Below are 15,652 nucleotides of genomic sequence, written 5' to 3'. Positions count from 1 at the left end.
AGACGCAAGGCAGAAATAGCGCGAGAGAGGATGTCCCGCCGGCCCAAGACTCCGTCCACACGGAAATGACATGTACAGTTGCTTCTATCCAAAAGTGTCCAACAAATCATTTCATGCGAATGCAAATAAAGCAGAAAATGTACTTATTCTGTCTTATGATAACATATAAAGTCAAGTGATACACAGCACACGTTGACACGGTGAAATGTGTCTTCTGCATTTAACCCATCACCCTGAGTGAGCAGTGGGCAGCCAGGACAGGCGCCCGGGGGGTTTGCTCAGTGGCACCTCAGTGGCACCTTGGCGCTTCTGATTACGGGTCTGCTTCCCTAACCACTAGGCCACCAACGCCCCAGAAGATAAATGAAGATGACACAACCGTTTCCACAGATACTTGTTTATTTGAATGGAAAGAATTTTTAATCTTTAGTATCTTGGTTAAACCAACAGGAAGTACCTTTCAGGCTAAATTAAAAGCAAAAAAGTTTTTTTTTTTCACTTTGATTTCACTGTAACTGTAGCAGAGCTTTTGATTGTTATACTTTTGGTGGAATTTGTCACCGCGATGGTGCAAGCGTGCGTGCCTATTTTCTGGGCGTTCGTGATATCCAGGGTAAACTTTTTGGCGCCGCCAATGACTTCTTCACTCGATTGCCAAGTCCCGCCCGAGAAGTTCCACTTTGCTTTGGCCCCAGCATCGTTTACTTCGCATGAGATTTTACTTCCCTCTCCAAGATTTACTGTGACATTCTGTAGAAACTTTTTGACTGGGAGAAAGCAAAAAAATAAAAATTCAGATTTCAGTCCAGTTCATAACACGTAGAAAAGGAGCATCGTTTTCAAAAGCTGGCTTCGAACTGCACGGGGACATTCAGTGAGGTCCATGCAGTGCAGCCAAAAGCGATTTATTTTTAACGTTGTCATTATGGGGTGTTGTGTGCAGAATTCTGAGGAAAAAAAAGCGATTTGATCCATTTTGGAATAATGTTCCAGCCACACAAAAAAAAACGGGCCTCAGGTAAATTGAAGTCATATAAGCACATAATATTCAGAAATGTGCATTAAAAAGTAATTTCTTCTCCCCCTGGTAAGTTGGTGTGTGTGTGTGTGTGTGAAGGTTCTGTTTAGGTTCTTACATGCCAGTGGTTCCATATCGATCTAGAAGGAAGAATAAAGGACATATTGAGAAGACATCACTCATTTAAACACGTTGCTGCTGACTGTGGTCCAGCACGTCTTCATCTTCCTCAACATGTGCTGTGTAAATTTGACCTCAACTCATACGTCGCAATAAAAACGTTCAATCGGTTCAAGGGGAAGATCAGAGAGAAGAAGGACAGTAATAGCAGAACCCCGTCCCCGACGCGAGAGGAACTCGCATCTGCTGACCTGCACAATGAATTTTCAAATAGGAGAAGCAGAAATGTTTCACACTCAGACAAAAATATCCTTCTGGTGATGTGGCTGGTGGAGAAGAACGTGGTGGAATGTTCGTCTGAAGGAGACCTTTAAATGCCGCTCACCAGATGTAGACGACGTTTCAGCCGACTGCTGTGTCTCCTTTACCAGACGTCCCTGTTGTGAGTTAAAATATCCTCATCATACGACTTAATGAGGCATGGAGGGCATTTATTCAACGATAATTATTAGACAAATTTTACTAGAAGGAGTTATAATTTGTCTGTCTGGCAGATGTTCACCATTATTAACATTTAATTAAATAACATTTATTTTCAATAAAGAAAACGTCCAGTGAGCGGTCGTTTCTGATACAGCAGCCGCCTGTAATGACCCAACATGTTCAAAATCAGGTGAAACACAGACTATCACACAGACTTACGGTGTTGCTCTCCTTTCCCTCCCTTTCCTCTCTGCATGCCTCCGTTCGGAGCGCCGCCGCATTTATACGCTCCTCTTGCCTCCGCCCCTGAATTCTGATGCCGCCGTCACTGTCACACCTGCAGGGAAGCGAGGCCGAGCGACGCCCGCACGAGAGGAAAGTCTGACAGGCGAGATGTTGTCAAAATTCCAAACCTTGTATTTGATGTTTTTGCCAGGAATCTGATTCCATACATGCAGTCCGTGTTCATGTGTGGAGGTCTGGTGTGCCAGATGGGAGGAGTAAGAAGTGTCCGTGTGATGATGGTGAATATAATAATAATATAATAATCTGTTTTTATTTAAAATATATTTGTGAATGCCTGTATACGTAGAATATAAGTAAGTGTATATATATCTACACACACACACACACACACACACACATATTGCAGACTGGAGATGGTGTACTGGATGTGTGTGTTTGTGTGGTCAGCTGTTGTAGAGTCTGACAGCAGTTGGCAGGAAAGACCTTCTGAACCTCTCCGTCCCACATTGTGGGTGCTGCAGCCTGCCACTGTAGGAGCTGCTCAGTGCTGTTAGGGTCTCCTACATGGGGTGGGAGATGTTGTCCACCGTTCTCCTGTCACTCACCACATCCACTGGGTCCAGAGGGCATCCTAGATCAGAGCTCTGGGTCAGCCTGTTCAGTCTCTTCCTGTCCCCAGCAGACAGCTTAGCGGGTAACACACTCGCCTATGAACCAGAAGACCCAGGTTCAAACCCCACTTACTACCATTGTGTCCCTGTGCAGGACACTTAACCCTGAGTGTCCCCGGGGGGGACTGTCCTTGTAACTGCTGATTGTAAGTCGCTCTGGATAATGGTGTCTGGTAAATGCTGTAAATGTAAATGTAAATAAGGTCCATGTTGGTCCAAGTCGTCTTCATGACGTCGGGTAAATCAGGGGCGACTCTTGCTCCCCGTCTGGGTTCTGGGGTTCATATTAAGGTGGGGCTGATATGGACCACCTGTCTGGTACCGGTGTACCACCCAGATGGGCTTGTTACCTGGGAAGGGGCGGAGTCACGGTCATTTAACACTAATTAGTGTCACTTTTACAGACTTTACACTGAAAGTGTTAGGTTAACACTGTGCAGTGTCCATTTAACGTATGTGACTTTAATGTGCAGCATCTTCATCTGAAGCAGCAGAACAAGAGCGAGAAAATCTGATTACGGGTCCGCCTCCTTACCCACTAACCTGCCCCTCCCTTTTTTAAGTCTACTTCTGCTTTGTCAGTTGCCTAAACCTCAAGTGTTGCCATTACGGGTGTTGTGTGTAGACACAGTTCTCCTTTCCCCGCTGTCAGGCCCCTCTCTCAACCATGGTCCCGTCCTGCAGGAGTTTGTGGAACTGAACATCAGGCGGTGACCTTCACCAACAAACAGAGGGACGTGGCTGCAGCAGTTATCACCTCCATCCACGGGAAACCAACCGAGCTAGTCGAGCAGTATAAAAACTGTGCCATCTTTCTGAGGATCTCCTCAAACACAGAGGAGATCCTCAGAAAGTGAAATCAGCGGCAATACCTCCTCAGGAAGCTCAAGTTCTTTGGGGTCAGAGAAGACATTTGACAGACCTTTTACTAACTTTTACTACTACTTTTACTACTCGCATAGTGAGCGTCATATCATTCTCCATCATCTGCTGGTTCACCCCTCACGACCTCTGAACTCCCCTCCAGGTGCATTTAAAGCCACTGGTGAACAAACCGAAAACCCATAAACAGCAGGATTTTATTTTGAGATGAGGACACACAAACACAAATTAATACAAAGATCATCCTGGAATGTGTCGTGAAGCAAAGATATCCATACAGTTTCATTCGTCCACTGTGAGGAAGTGAAAGTGATGTGATTGTCATTGTGTCACGTTCCTAAGTCTAGGGGTCTCAGAAACGCAACAAGGGTGTGGAGAGGAGGAGGTCCATTGTTACGTACAGGACCAAACAACGCGTACAAACAGTACTTTTATTCACAGTGAGCTAACAATAAAACAGCGGACTCAACACAGCTAACCAACATTAAAACAGCCTAAAGGAAGGGACGGTATAACAGCAGAGATATCTCAAAACACGCACACGTTAACAAAAAGGGCACAAAACAGGCTAACAACAAAGGGATCTATCACACAAAGCAACAAGACACATAAATGAGATCCCCAATGGAGCTCCATGCAGATCTCCGTGGACCCTGGGGACCTCCCGAAAGCATAAGGGCCTAGCAGACCCTGGGGACCTCCCAAACACCATCTGAAGTCTCTTTATATAGGTGGAGGTGACCAATGGCAGATGGTAGGTGGAGCTGGAAGGCTTCAACTCCTCCCATGAAGTCAACCTAAAAGAGACAGGACACAAAAACACTGCCAGACACACAGAACACGTGGGAGCATACGTCCAGGGACGTAACACATTGTGACACACAGCACAGCACACAGTAACACTGTGAAATGTGTCCTCTGTATTTAACCGTCACCCTTGGTGACAGTGGGTAGCCATGACACACACACACACACACACACACACACACATATATTTATATAATAAAGGTATATATTACAATATGTAGTAAAGTAATTAGGATATCCTGGATATTATTTTGATATATGTAACACATAAAACGATCTGTATATGTAATAATTCAATAATTTAATGTAATAATCACATAAGTTTTGCTTTAACATCACTGTCAAAATGTAATGTAAGTCTGTAAGTCTGCATTGGTGAAAAATAAAAATTTCATTTTCCTTTTTATCATAAAAAAAATGCTGGTGCTAATGGTGATTCTGATATAGAGAATAGATGTTGAAATGATATTTTTCCCACCTTGGGACAATAAAGGAATAAAAGGCCAAGAACATAATGTCCAGGACATGACTTTATTTGAGAAAACAGTTGAAACCTGTGGCATGGACAAACCCAACTACTGAAAAGTAGGCAGATCTATAACAGCAAACGTTGTAAAAACTGGAATTTATGCTTTTATATAATATGAGACAACACTCTCACTCCCTCCCTAACACCACTCCCCTTTAACACCATTAAAATGACCCATACCTCTTATCTGCAGATCATTTCCCTGAGCTTGTCTGTGCCTCCGCCCTGGTGTGTGGACGGTTCCTGGCATCGGGCCCTCTGGGGCTATCGGGACGGGGCCTGGGGGTAAAGAAGTAAAGGAGCAGAACAAAAGAACAAAATCCACATGTGCACAAGTGGAGATGTTCGGGAAATGCACTTCTCTTCACTTGATCTACACCGTTTTCTTTCTTTGACCTTGAGATTCCATAATGATTCCGTTTTTCGACTCAATGTTAAAACAGCAGGAATTTCAAAATGTACAATTACAGCATTTACCAGACGCCCTTATCCAGAGCGACTTACAGTCAGTAGTTACAGGGACAGTCCCCCCCTGGAGACACTCAGGGTTAGGTGTCTTGCTCAGGGACACGATGGTAGTAAGTGGGGTTTGAACCTGGGTCTTCTGGTGAGTACTAGCACCCAAAATCAAATTCAAATTTTATTTGTCCCGTACAGTCATACACGGTATGATATGCAGTGAAATGCTTGTGTGTCTGCAGTTGACCTCAATATTGTAAATATGCAAAAATAAACAAATATTCCAAATGTATATTTTTCAACACAAAATAATTAGGGTGAAGTTGTTCAGAATTCTGGGGGGGGGATTGAGTCCAGAAGTGATTGAGAGTGAAAGTGAAAGTGCTGGAGTGTAGTGGAGTTCTATGTGGTGGTGGTGTTGTCGTTGAGAACTCGTATAACCTGCGGGAAGAAGCTCCTCCTACGTCCTGGTCGAGGTCAGGAACGTGAACAATTTAGAAAGAGGGAGGGAAACGTTGTTGTGGGAAATTTGCAATGAAGAAAGTCAACTAAGTTGATTATCCAAGTTTAATTTACCGCGCACGGGGGGACCCACAAGAGAACCCCCCCCCCCCCGATTACAGTTTAAAAGCATTTATACATTTGGGGTATACAAGGTCGAAAAACACTTTGGACAGTGGCGCCCATCAGGGTCACAGAACCTTTCCTTCATCAGATGATGTCCAGCTTTTCAGACCTAAGATACACAGTTGTTGTCTTCTGACTGTTCCATGACCAAAGGTGAAAGACGTGGAGTGTTCGGGCCTAAATTTCCTTTTGACGAGGTGATTTTTAATAATAATAAACAAGACAAGTCACGCCTTGAAACATAATCAGGCCATGAAAAAGCACCGGGGAGACTAATGGGAACAGGGCATCTGTCCGGCGTATTTCCCCATTCTCCCTTTACCTCCCCCTCTCTCCTTTTCCTCGTCGCAGCACGCCGTCGGGAGCTCGAATCAGCGTCAGGTCTGGGAGGAGTTCTGTAAATTACAGGCTCCTCCTACAAAAAGGAAAACCCCAAACAAGACAGAACATACAGACCACACATCACATGATCACGCGACGTAACCGCATTGCCAGATGAATTTTGATATGTGGATAGTTTTACAACCGGTCGATCGACCCTCTGGTCGGCAGTTCCAGCTCTGCCGTAGATTCATGAACTCACCTACATTTGAATAAAAACTCCTCTTGATTGTTCTGGTTAATCTGTAGGACTTGTTCTAACTCGATAATTAAGGAGAATGGATATGTTCCTGTATAAACACGTTCCAGTAAAATAGAACTGTTCTGCAGGTGTCACAAGCGCAGCACGCAGTGAAGTTTAATAATAAACTCAATGAACCAGGCAGAACTCGTAAAAAGTGAAAAGATACAGCAGCACAGCACACGGTGCACACAGTGAAACGTGTCCTCTCCCATCACCCATGGTGAGCAGTGGGCACCATGGCAGGCGCCCGGGGAGCAGTGTGTGGGGACGGTGCTTTGCTCAGTGGCACCTCGGCAGATCGGTGGGTCTTCTGCTTCATAGGCGAATGTGTTACTCACTAGGTTACTACCACCCACTGTAAGTAGTCATTTTTTCTTTAATTGTTGATTTGTATTGCAGAAGGGTGAAAATGAAGGACAGGCAACCTCGCCTCTGCAGAAACTCCCTCTTCCACAGCGGCTGCGCAGACGCTTGGATCTTCCTGCTGGACAGTTTCACATTCATGCAACAAACCATGATGGTCCAATCCCCCTCTACCCCCCACACAACGCACGCAGAAACATCACACATATTAAGATTTTCTGTTAAATCTTACCAAATTTATACATATCCAGGGCTTTGACCATTTGGTGTTAATTTTGCACTCCCGTATCGACACCCGTCCTCCAACCCGGGGATCACCCCTATGTAAATGAATAGAAACTTTAGTGCGTTTGGACTTTTTAGACTTCTGCCCAGCAGCAGTAAGCAGGCACATAGAGGACCTCACACCCGCGTCCCGCATATATGGCTGTGATAGAATTTAGAAAACACAAAGATGATCCTTAATCGAATTGTCTGCTCCACCATAAAGGCTGCAGGCTGCATGGAAATGTCCATATTCATCATAAATCTATGTGCACATGAGCAAAGTTCCCAGGTCAACTTTGGGACAGAAAGGTATTAGTTGATACTACTGAAACATCCTGTTTGACCCTTAACACGTGTGTTTCAGTGGCCCAGAGCTTTTAAACTGTTGGGTTTTTTTTTGTAATAAAATGCCATTAATCAACCCAATGCACAGTTCCCATATGAAATTTTCAGTGAAAACTGTGTTGGGCCAGACAGGTAACACTTGATACCATCCTGAATTATTAGAACAGGTGGGTGGATACACAGATCATCACCATATACTGAACCCCTTCAGGCGCAATATGGGTACTGCAGCCTGCTGAGTAGTATTTAAGGATACAGGTAGAAAACATTTTTGTTAGTATGAGACTGGGCCGTAGGCGCTGAACACCGAGCGGGACTGGGGGAGCCTCCTGTTAGGAGTAGGGTTCGGGTTTATCAGCTTTTATCAGCTCCAGGGCCAGGGGCTGGTGACTCTCTGTGACGACGCATGAAACTTTTTTTGAAAGGCATTTTTTAGATTGTGCTGTCCCTCACTGTTCACATAAACCTACCATTGAAATTAAAAACTGGTCATTTCTTCCTAAGAGGGCAAAATAAGAAGCAGATCACGTAATTAATTTCCCCACTGTATAACTTTAGTTTTTTTCTTGCACCATTGCATAAGACGCCACTGTCATTGCGGCCAATGGTGGAAAATCCCACTATCCACATTGTTGATTTTAGTTTTATGGAGCCATCCCTGTTACTGTCTACATTTTTGTCTAATAAATATTAAACTAATGAAAATTGTGTTTCTTCTCATACATTATTAGTATTATTAAAGGGAACTTTTACTTATTTCATTAAAATTCTGAGCAAATAGTAAAAGCACTTGTAAAACTGTGGAGACTAAAATAAAATAAAATATCTCTCTCTCTACAAACAAAAGCGCTGTATTACAACACGCCAACTTGATGTTACCTGGCAGAAAGAGGCGTGGCACAATAGGGGTTAAAAGGATGAACCGTTTCTAATTTATTAACACCAGTAGATTGTTATTGCAGTTACATGTGAATGTTTAATGTAAAAAAGGTACCAATGTTACAGAGAAAACCAAAATGAAAAGAAGGAGAAAAAGTAGAGAAAGAGAGAGAAAAGAGCCAGAAAAATAGGTAAATAGAAAAGACTCAGGTACTAAATGCAAGTCCCAGCACACAAATGAACATTCCTTTATACATTTGACCCACAGGAAGTTGTCACAGACCAATCAGAATTTGTTGTTTCTGTCCAGTGTCTCCCGTCTGGGGCAGACAAAGAGAGCAGGCGATCCTGAAACAAATGGCTGACGCTTCGCACCTTTTGCTCGGGGGAAGGCTGCTAAACGCTGTAATGCTGTTTAGCAAAGATATGGAGAACAAAGAGGTGATGGGCCTCTCCGCAGGACAAAAGCTGCAGAAGCATCGTGGTCCTGCAGGATGGCCCATCTTACACACTCGCGTAAATAGTAGTGCATATGGCTTTCGCTTTGGATGGTAGAGTTTTAACTTGGACTTGTAGACGTAGCGACAAACTGTGTTAACTGACAACGGTTTCCTGAAGTATTCCTGAGCCCTCGTGGTAATATCCTATACAGAATAACGGCAGGTTTTAATGCAGTGCCACCTGAAAGGTCAAAGGTCACAGGCATCCAATGTTGGTTTTCGGCCTTGCCGCTTATGTGCAGGGATTGCTCCAGATTCTCTGCATCTTTTATAATATGGACAAGTAGATGCGCGTACGCAACGTTTACGGTCGACTCGCTGGAACACAACGTCCTCAGAAAATTACGGAATTTGACTCTTAAGAGTGAAACGATTCCCAAACTATTTTTTATCAATTGGAAGAGCTACTCTTTTGTAAGAACATACAGTCAACAACTCACATTGTAAGAAGCAAACAAGCGCGAGGCAGTCGTACCAGCAAACTCTTGGTTTTATTATCATGGTTGCAGTTCATTTTGCAAGTGGTAACAACTTTCCGGGTCTCTCCGAGGTTCATTTGTTTGCTTTTATGTTGGGGTCGAAAGTGTAGGACTTATTTCACAAAAGGAAGACTTGGCAATATTGCGAAATTGTTCTTTGCATGAAATGCACGTATTATTTACATGTAAATAGTTTACAAAACCCCAAGCACTTAGTTGAAAGGTGATTAAATGTGTCATGTGATATTGCAGGTTATGGAGTGGGTGGGAAAAAATAATCACACAGTTCTTAGGTGAATAAATGTGTTTATATAAAAAAAACAAAACGTGGAGTTCAGGAGAATTAAAATGGAAAAAAATGAATTTAATAAAAAAAAGATTAAGTGGATACCCACCCATGACCACCCGGATGGAAAGGTGGGAAATAAAAGCACAGGAATGGAGTTTGTGGCCTGAGGGATTGTGTTGCGATAAGATGGCTGGAGGCATGAACTTCCAGGGTGAAGGGTATCTGCGGGTCAGGATGAGTGAGAATGGGGGCTGTGGTGAACAGGCCCCATTCTCTGTTGTGTTTGGGGGTTCCAGTGGAGGCGTGTGGGTTTTTCCTTTTAGGAGGAAGGTCATGGGTTCGACGACTTGGCTATATTTACAGATAAATCGATGGGAACTGTTGTAACTGGCGGATGGTTCTGCAGCAGATGTTGGAAAATGGTGCAGATGTGTAAGTTTCTTGGTCAGGGGAGTCAATGAGAATGTCATCCAGATATACGAAGACCAAGTTGACCAGGTGCCGCAGCACGTCATTAATCAGTGCCTGGAAGGCTGTTGGAAAGCCCGAAAGGAATCGGCAGATATTCGTAGTGTCCTGTGGGGGTTTTCCAATCACCCCCCTCCCTGACACACACACACGAGGAAGAGAGATGGTCGCCCCGGCGAGAAGCTCGAAGGCGGTGTTCAGGAGAGGTGAGGGGGGTACCTGTTTTATTACAAAAAAGATAAGGACGATCCAGGATGCGAGGTCGAGAAAGCAAGCGGGCGGTATGGAGCAGGGTCAATCAGCAAGAGACAAGTCTAGAATGAGCAAGCGATGTTCAAGATGTTCGTGGGCCTTTTATCTGGCTCGCTATTCCCAGTGGATCTGCTTCCAGGTTGTCATGGTAGGGCTTCTCACCAGTATGTATCCTCTGGTGGACTTGAAGGGATGATGCTTGTGAAAAACTCTTCCCACACTCTACACACTGGTAGGGCTTCTCTCCAGTATGTATCCTCTGGTGGACCTTAAGGTGTGATGAATGTGAAAAACACTTTGCACACTCTACACACTGGTAGGGCTTCTCTCCAGTATGTATCCTCTGGTGGATTTTAAGGGATTCTGCATGTAAAAAACTCTTCCCATACTCTACACACTGGTAGGGCTTCTCTCCAGTATGTATCCTCTGGTGGATTTTAAGGGATTCTGCATATAAAAACCTCTTCCCACACTCTACACAATGGAAGAGCTTCTCTCCAGTATGTATCCTCTGGTGGACTTTAAGGGATTCTGCATGTAAAAACCTCTTCCCACACTCTACACACTGGTAGGGCTTCTCTCCAGTATGTGTCCTCTGGTGGATTTTAAGGTATGATGCTCGTGAAAATCTCTTCCCACACTCTACACACTGGTAGGGCTTCTCTCCAGTATGTATCCTCTGGTGGATTTTAAGGGATTCTGCATATAAAAACCTCTTCCCACACTCTACACACTGGTAGGGCTTCTCTCCAGTATGTGTTCTCTGGTGGACTTTAAGGTGTGATGCTCGTGAAAATCTCTTCCCACACTCTACACACTGGTAGGGCTTCTCTCCAGTATGTATCCTCTGGTGTCCTTTAAGGTGTGATGCTTGTGAAAATCTCTTCCCACACTCTACACACTGGTAGGGCTTCTCTCCAGTATGTGTCCTCTGGTGTTCTTGAAGGGTTGACGCTTGTGAAAAACTTTTCCCACAGTGTCCACACTGGAAGGGCTTCTCACCAATATGGATCTTCTGGTGCGACTGAGCTTTTTGTCTAAAACTCTTGCTGGACTGTTTGCATGGGAACGTCTCTGCAGTTGTGTTCTTGGGTCTTCTCTTGACTACTTTGGGTCCAGCTGTAGTAAAGATAAAAATATTTTAAAACAATAAAAACACATTCATACAGCATGTTTCTGAAATAAACAAAATAATACCGCCACACTGGCCAAAGGACCAAAAAGACAAGTGGATGAATGTAGTTTTCCTATTAAACTGTTCTGGGTATTCCATTGAGCAAAAATATCATATATAATGTTACATGTGTTTAATAATCTGTTTTTAAATCCCGCTGAGAAACATATTATTATAGAGGTTTGGTCTTTTACCGAAATACTGAGGTGCCTGACACGGGACGTGGCCTGGCTGACACGCTTGATGTAACAATGCAATACTATTTGGTTCCGTTATATGCTACACAATTAAACGAATCTCGATGTCTAATACCAAAATGTCCAGCGCTGGCATAGTGTTCGTGCAAGCGGTCATAAAACCCTTTGCCCTTCAGGGTCAAACACCTACCAACAACATAGTTTGCGCTACCTTTATACCTGAATACCTGCATGCGCCACCCTGTGTTCCACCTAGAATATTACAACCTTTAACTGTGCAACATTTGGCGGCTACACATATTGTGCCATATTTGCCATTAATGTAATTATTTCTGTGTAATAAAATAATACTCTTAAAATTAGAAGTTAAATTATAATGAATATTTATAATGAACGAAAAGTCGCATACAAATTACTAATAGTGAAATGTTTAATTTCAAAGTGAAACATACAAACTACTTATAACAACCTGAAATGCCCAGTGCTTTCAAAATACAATATTCTACTAAATTAAATACATCACAAAAAACTATTTTACATTACTGTCGAACGACAAACCCTGGTAAGGCTAAACAACTGTTTTGATTATATTTGGCCATTATAAATTCCCGTATTATAGTTCTTACGTTACCAAAACGTTGTTTGGAGGCTGACTTTAACTCAGGGATGCATAGCTTTGCTAGCTTAGCTAAGGTTAAGATTTGTAAACTGAGGTGAATTTCTTTTGGAAACCTTCAAAGTTTGAGAAAAGTTAACTAAACAGCTAAGAACAGTCTAAATAGTTAATGCCTACGTTTAGCCAAAACATTGGAATGCATAGCTTCGCTAGCTTAGCTAAGGTTAAGACTTATAAAACGGGATTTTATAATGGCCAAATATATTCAAAACAATTGTCCAGCCTTACCTATGAAATGTAATCCCCTGGGATCTGGTTTGGAGCGTTCAGTGGTTTATATAGCCCCAAGCAGCATTTTTATGCACTTCTCTCCATAGACATGTATATGCTTCACGCCACAGCAGAGTCTCTCGCAATATGGCGGCGACGTTGATGTACGATGCAGCGCGTCATGCGCCGTCTACCCATATGTCTCCGAATCGAAAGTCATGTGACCAAACACGTCACATCCGACTGAAGTGAGACTTCAGTCAGCACGCAAACTTTGAGAGAATGGATCGGATATGTTGCCGATCCAATCCATGTACTAATCATTTAAATCGCAGCTTTTTGCGTTCATGTAATCGCACAGACTGACATCGCGATTACGATTGCGATTAGATTAATCGTGCAGCACTAGTGGCAGGTCATGATGCTGATTTTACTTCACTCACCAGAAGAGATGGAGACGTTCTTCTCATCATTTCCAGTTGGTTCCAGAGTTTTATCGTGTTCCAGTCGTGTAAGAACAACTGATAACATCTTCAGTGGAACGCGTGTGTTGTTCTGGACCACAGTCCTGGTCTCAGTGGACAACAAAGACAGACTGGGATTCATCCTGGGAACCTGGGACAAAGATGGAGACGTTTCACTTATTCACCAACAGCAACAATTAGGGTGGTTGGAAGTTGGACGTAATTTAATCTGACTTTTCATATTTAAATACGATTGTGGGTCAGAGTTCGAAAAGGCTCAACAAATATAGACACAGTGTGAACACTAAAAGTGAAAGGCAGCAGAAACCATTCTGAATTGTTATTTATCAGATCATTTAAACCTTATATTTGACACCCATATTAATGCTGAAAGACACCAGATAAAAATTCATTTGTATGAATTCATTTGTAATCCTGAGCCGCCAAAGTGCCACCGAGGTCCCCTTGGTTAAGGTAGCGTCCCCACACACTGCTCCCGGGGGTCTGTCATGGCTGCCCACAGCTCACCAAGGGTGATGGTGACAGAGGACATGTTTCACCATGTGCTGTGCTTCACAATAACAATTCTATTTATTAGAATGAGAGAGGTGTATAAAGGGTGTCCAAAATGTGCAACACTTCAATAAAATAATGTTCATGTAATACCCAAATATATGTAACTAAAATGATCTAGATGGTGTGATGCACGGGACAACAATGTCACGTAGTGCATTAGGCTTAATTTTAATTGCTTAAATTTAAATGCACTATTTAATAAATACATTGAAGTTGAAAGTGAAGCGAAAGGGAAGTGATTGTCATTGCGAAACACTGCAGCACAGCACACGGTGACATGTGTCCCTTGGCGAGCAGTGGGCACCATGACAGGTGCCCGGGGAGCAGAGTGTGGGGCCGTGCTTTCCTCGGTGGCACCTTACAATCAGTAGTTACAGGGAAAGTCCCCCCCTGGAGACACTCAGGGTTAAGTGTCTTGCTCAGGGACACAATGGTAGTAAGTGGGATTTGAACCTGGGTCTTCTGGTTCATAGGCGAGTGTGTTACCCGCTAGGCTACTACCACCCATCCTCCACACCCTGCTCACCCACGACTGTGTCACACCCCACAAAGACAAAAGCATCATAAAGTTCACGAATGTCACTGCAGTGATCGGTCATAAAAAACAGACAACAGGAAGCAGAACCCCGTTTCATGTACCGACGAACCAGACAACAGGGAGTAGAACCCCGTTTCCTGTACTTATAAATCAGACAACAGGGAGAAGAACCCTGTTTCCTGTAGTGATGAACCAGAAAACAGGAAGTAGAACCCCGTTTCCTGTACTTATAAATCAGACAACAGGAAGCAGAACCCCGTTTCATGTACTTATAAATCAGACAACAGGAAGCAGAACCCTGTTTCCTGTACCGACGAACCAGACAACAGGGAGTAGAACCCCGTTTTCTGTACTTATAAATCAGACAACAGGGAGAAGAACCCTGTTTCCTGTAGTGATGAACCAGAAAACAGGAAGTAGAACCCCGTTTCCTGTACTTATAAATCAGACAACAGGAAGCAGAACCCCGTTTCATGTACCGACGAACCAGACAACAGGGAGTAGAACCCCGTTTTCTGTACCGATGAACCAGACAACAGGGAGTAGAACCCCGTTTCCTGTACTTATAAATCAGACAACAGGGAGAAGAACCCTGTTTCCTGTAGTGATGAACCAGAAAACAGGAAGTAGAACCCCGTTTCCTGTACTTATAAATCAGACAACAGGAAGCAGAACCCCGTTTCATGTACCGACGAACCAGACAACAGGGAGTAGAACCCCGTTTTCTGTACCGATGAACCAGACAACAGGGAGTAGAACCCCGTTTCCTGTACTTATAAATCAGACAACAGGGAGAAGAACCCTGTTTCCTGTAGTGATGAACCAGAAAAAAGGAAGTAGAACCCCGTTTCCTGTACTGATGAACCAGACAACAGGGAGTAGAACCCCGTTTCCTCTACTTATAAATCAGACAACAGGGAGTAAACCCCGTTTCCTGTACTGATGAACCAGACAACAGGGAGTAGAACCCCGTTTTCTGTACCGATGAACCAGACAACAGGGAGTAGAACCCCGTTTCCTGTACTGATGAACCAGACAACAGGGAGTAGAACCCCGTTTCCTGTAGTGATGAACCAGAAAACAGGAAGTAGAACCCCGTTTCCTGTACTTATAAATCAGACAACAGGGAGTAGAAACCCGTTTTCTCTACTGACTGCCACGTGACTGGTAAACAGCATCATGCGACTCGATTTACTGAAGTGATTCATTTTCATTTCGTAAAAATCTTCCGGCTTCATGTTATGTGGCAACAATGAACGCTGTTATTTTTCACCCTGCTGCCGAGCAGAACACACACACCCACATCAGTATATGAACACATGCTGCGGTTTTAGAGAAAGTTGAGATATCGTGTACTTTCTGTTTACACGGTACGGTCTGGCATGATGGAGACCGCAGCTGGAACTTCTACACGCAGAACTTCTCTATATTCTTTGTGAAACGTTTGCTACTCTGCAATGTTGAAGCTACTCCGCTCTCAACAACTACGGTTCTGTGGATCCTCCGGA

At 43.7% G+C, this 15,652-nt stretch overlaps 2 long non-coding RNA genes across 2 annotated transcripts; one reads left to right on the top strand and one right to left on the bottom strand.

Annotated features, from left to right (window-relative positions):
• Nucleotides 1–381: 381 nt before the first annotated feature.
• LOC114794169 (uncharacterized) lies at nt 382–1,894 on the bottom strand. The gene is made up of 4 exons (XR_003750310.1): nt 1,841–1,894; nt 1,524–1,575; nt 1,137–1,158; nt 382–767 (listed from the first exon to the last, which is right to left on the bottom strand). It is a non-coding gene; the product is annotated as an uncharacterized LOC114794169 (long non-coding RNA).
• Nucleotides 1,454–7,455, top strand: LOC114794182 (uncharacterized). Its single transcript, XR_003750313.1, has 3 exons — nt 1,454–1,580; nt 2,058–2,145; nt 6,867–7,455. It is a non-coding gene; the product is annotated as an uncharacterized LOC114794182 (long non-coding RNA).
• Nucleotides 7,456–15,652: the final 8,197 nt, after the last annotated feature.

Source organism: Denticeps clupeoides, chromosome 1, assembly GCF_900700375.1.
Source record: "Denticeps clupeoides chromosome 1, fDenClu1.1, whole genome shotgun sequence".
In the NCBI taxonomy this organism is placed as follows: Eukaryota; Metazoa; Chordata; class Actinopteri; order Clupeiformes; family Denticipitidae; genus Denticeps; species Denticeps clupeoides.
The sequence above is the reverse complement of the archived record's forward strand: the minus strand, read 5'-3'. Positions and strand labels throughout refer to the sequence as shown.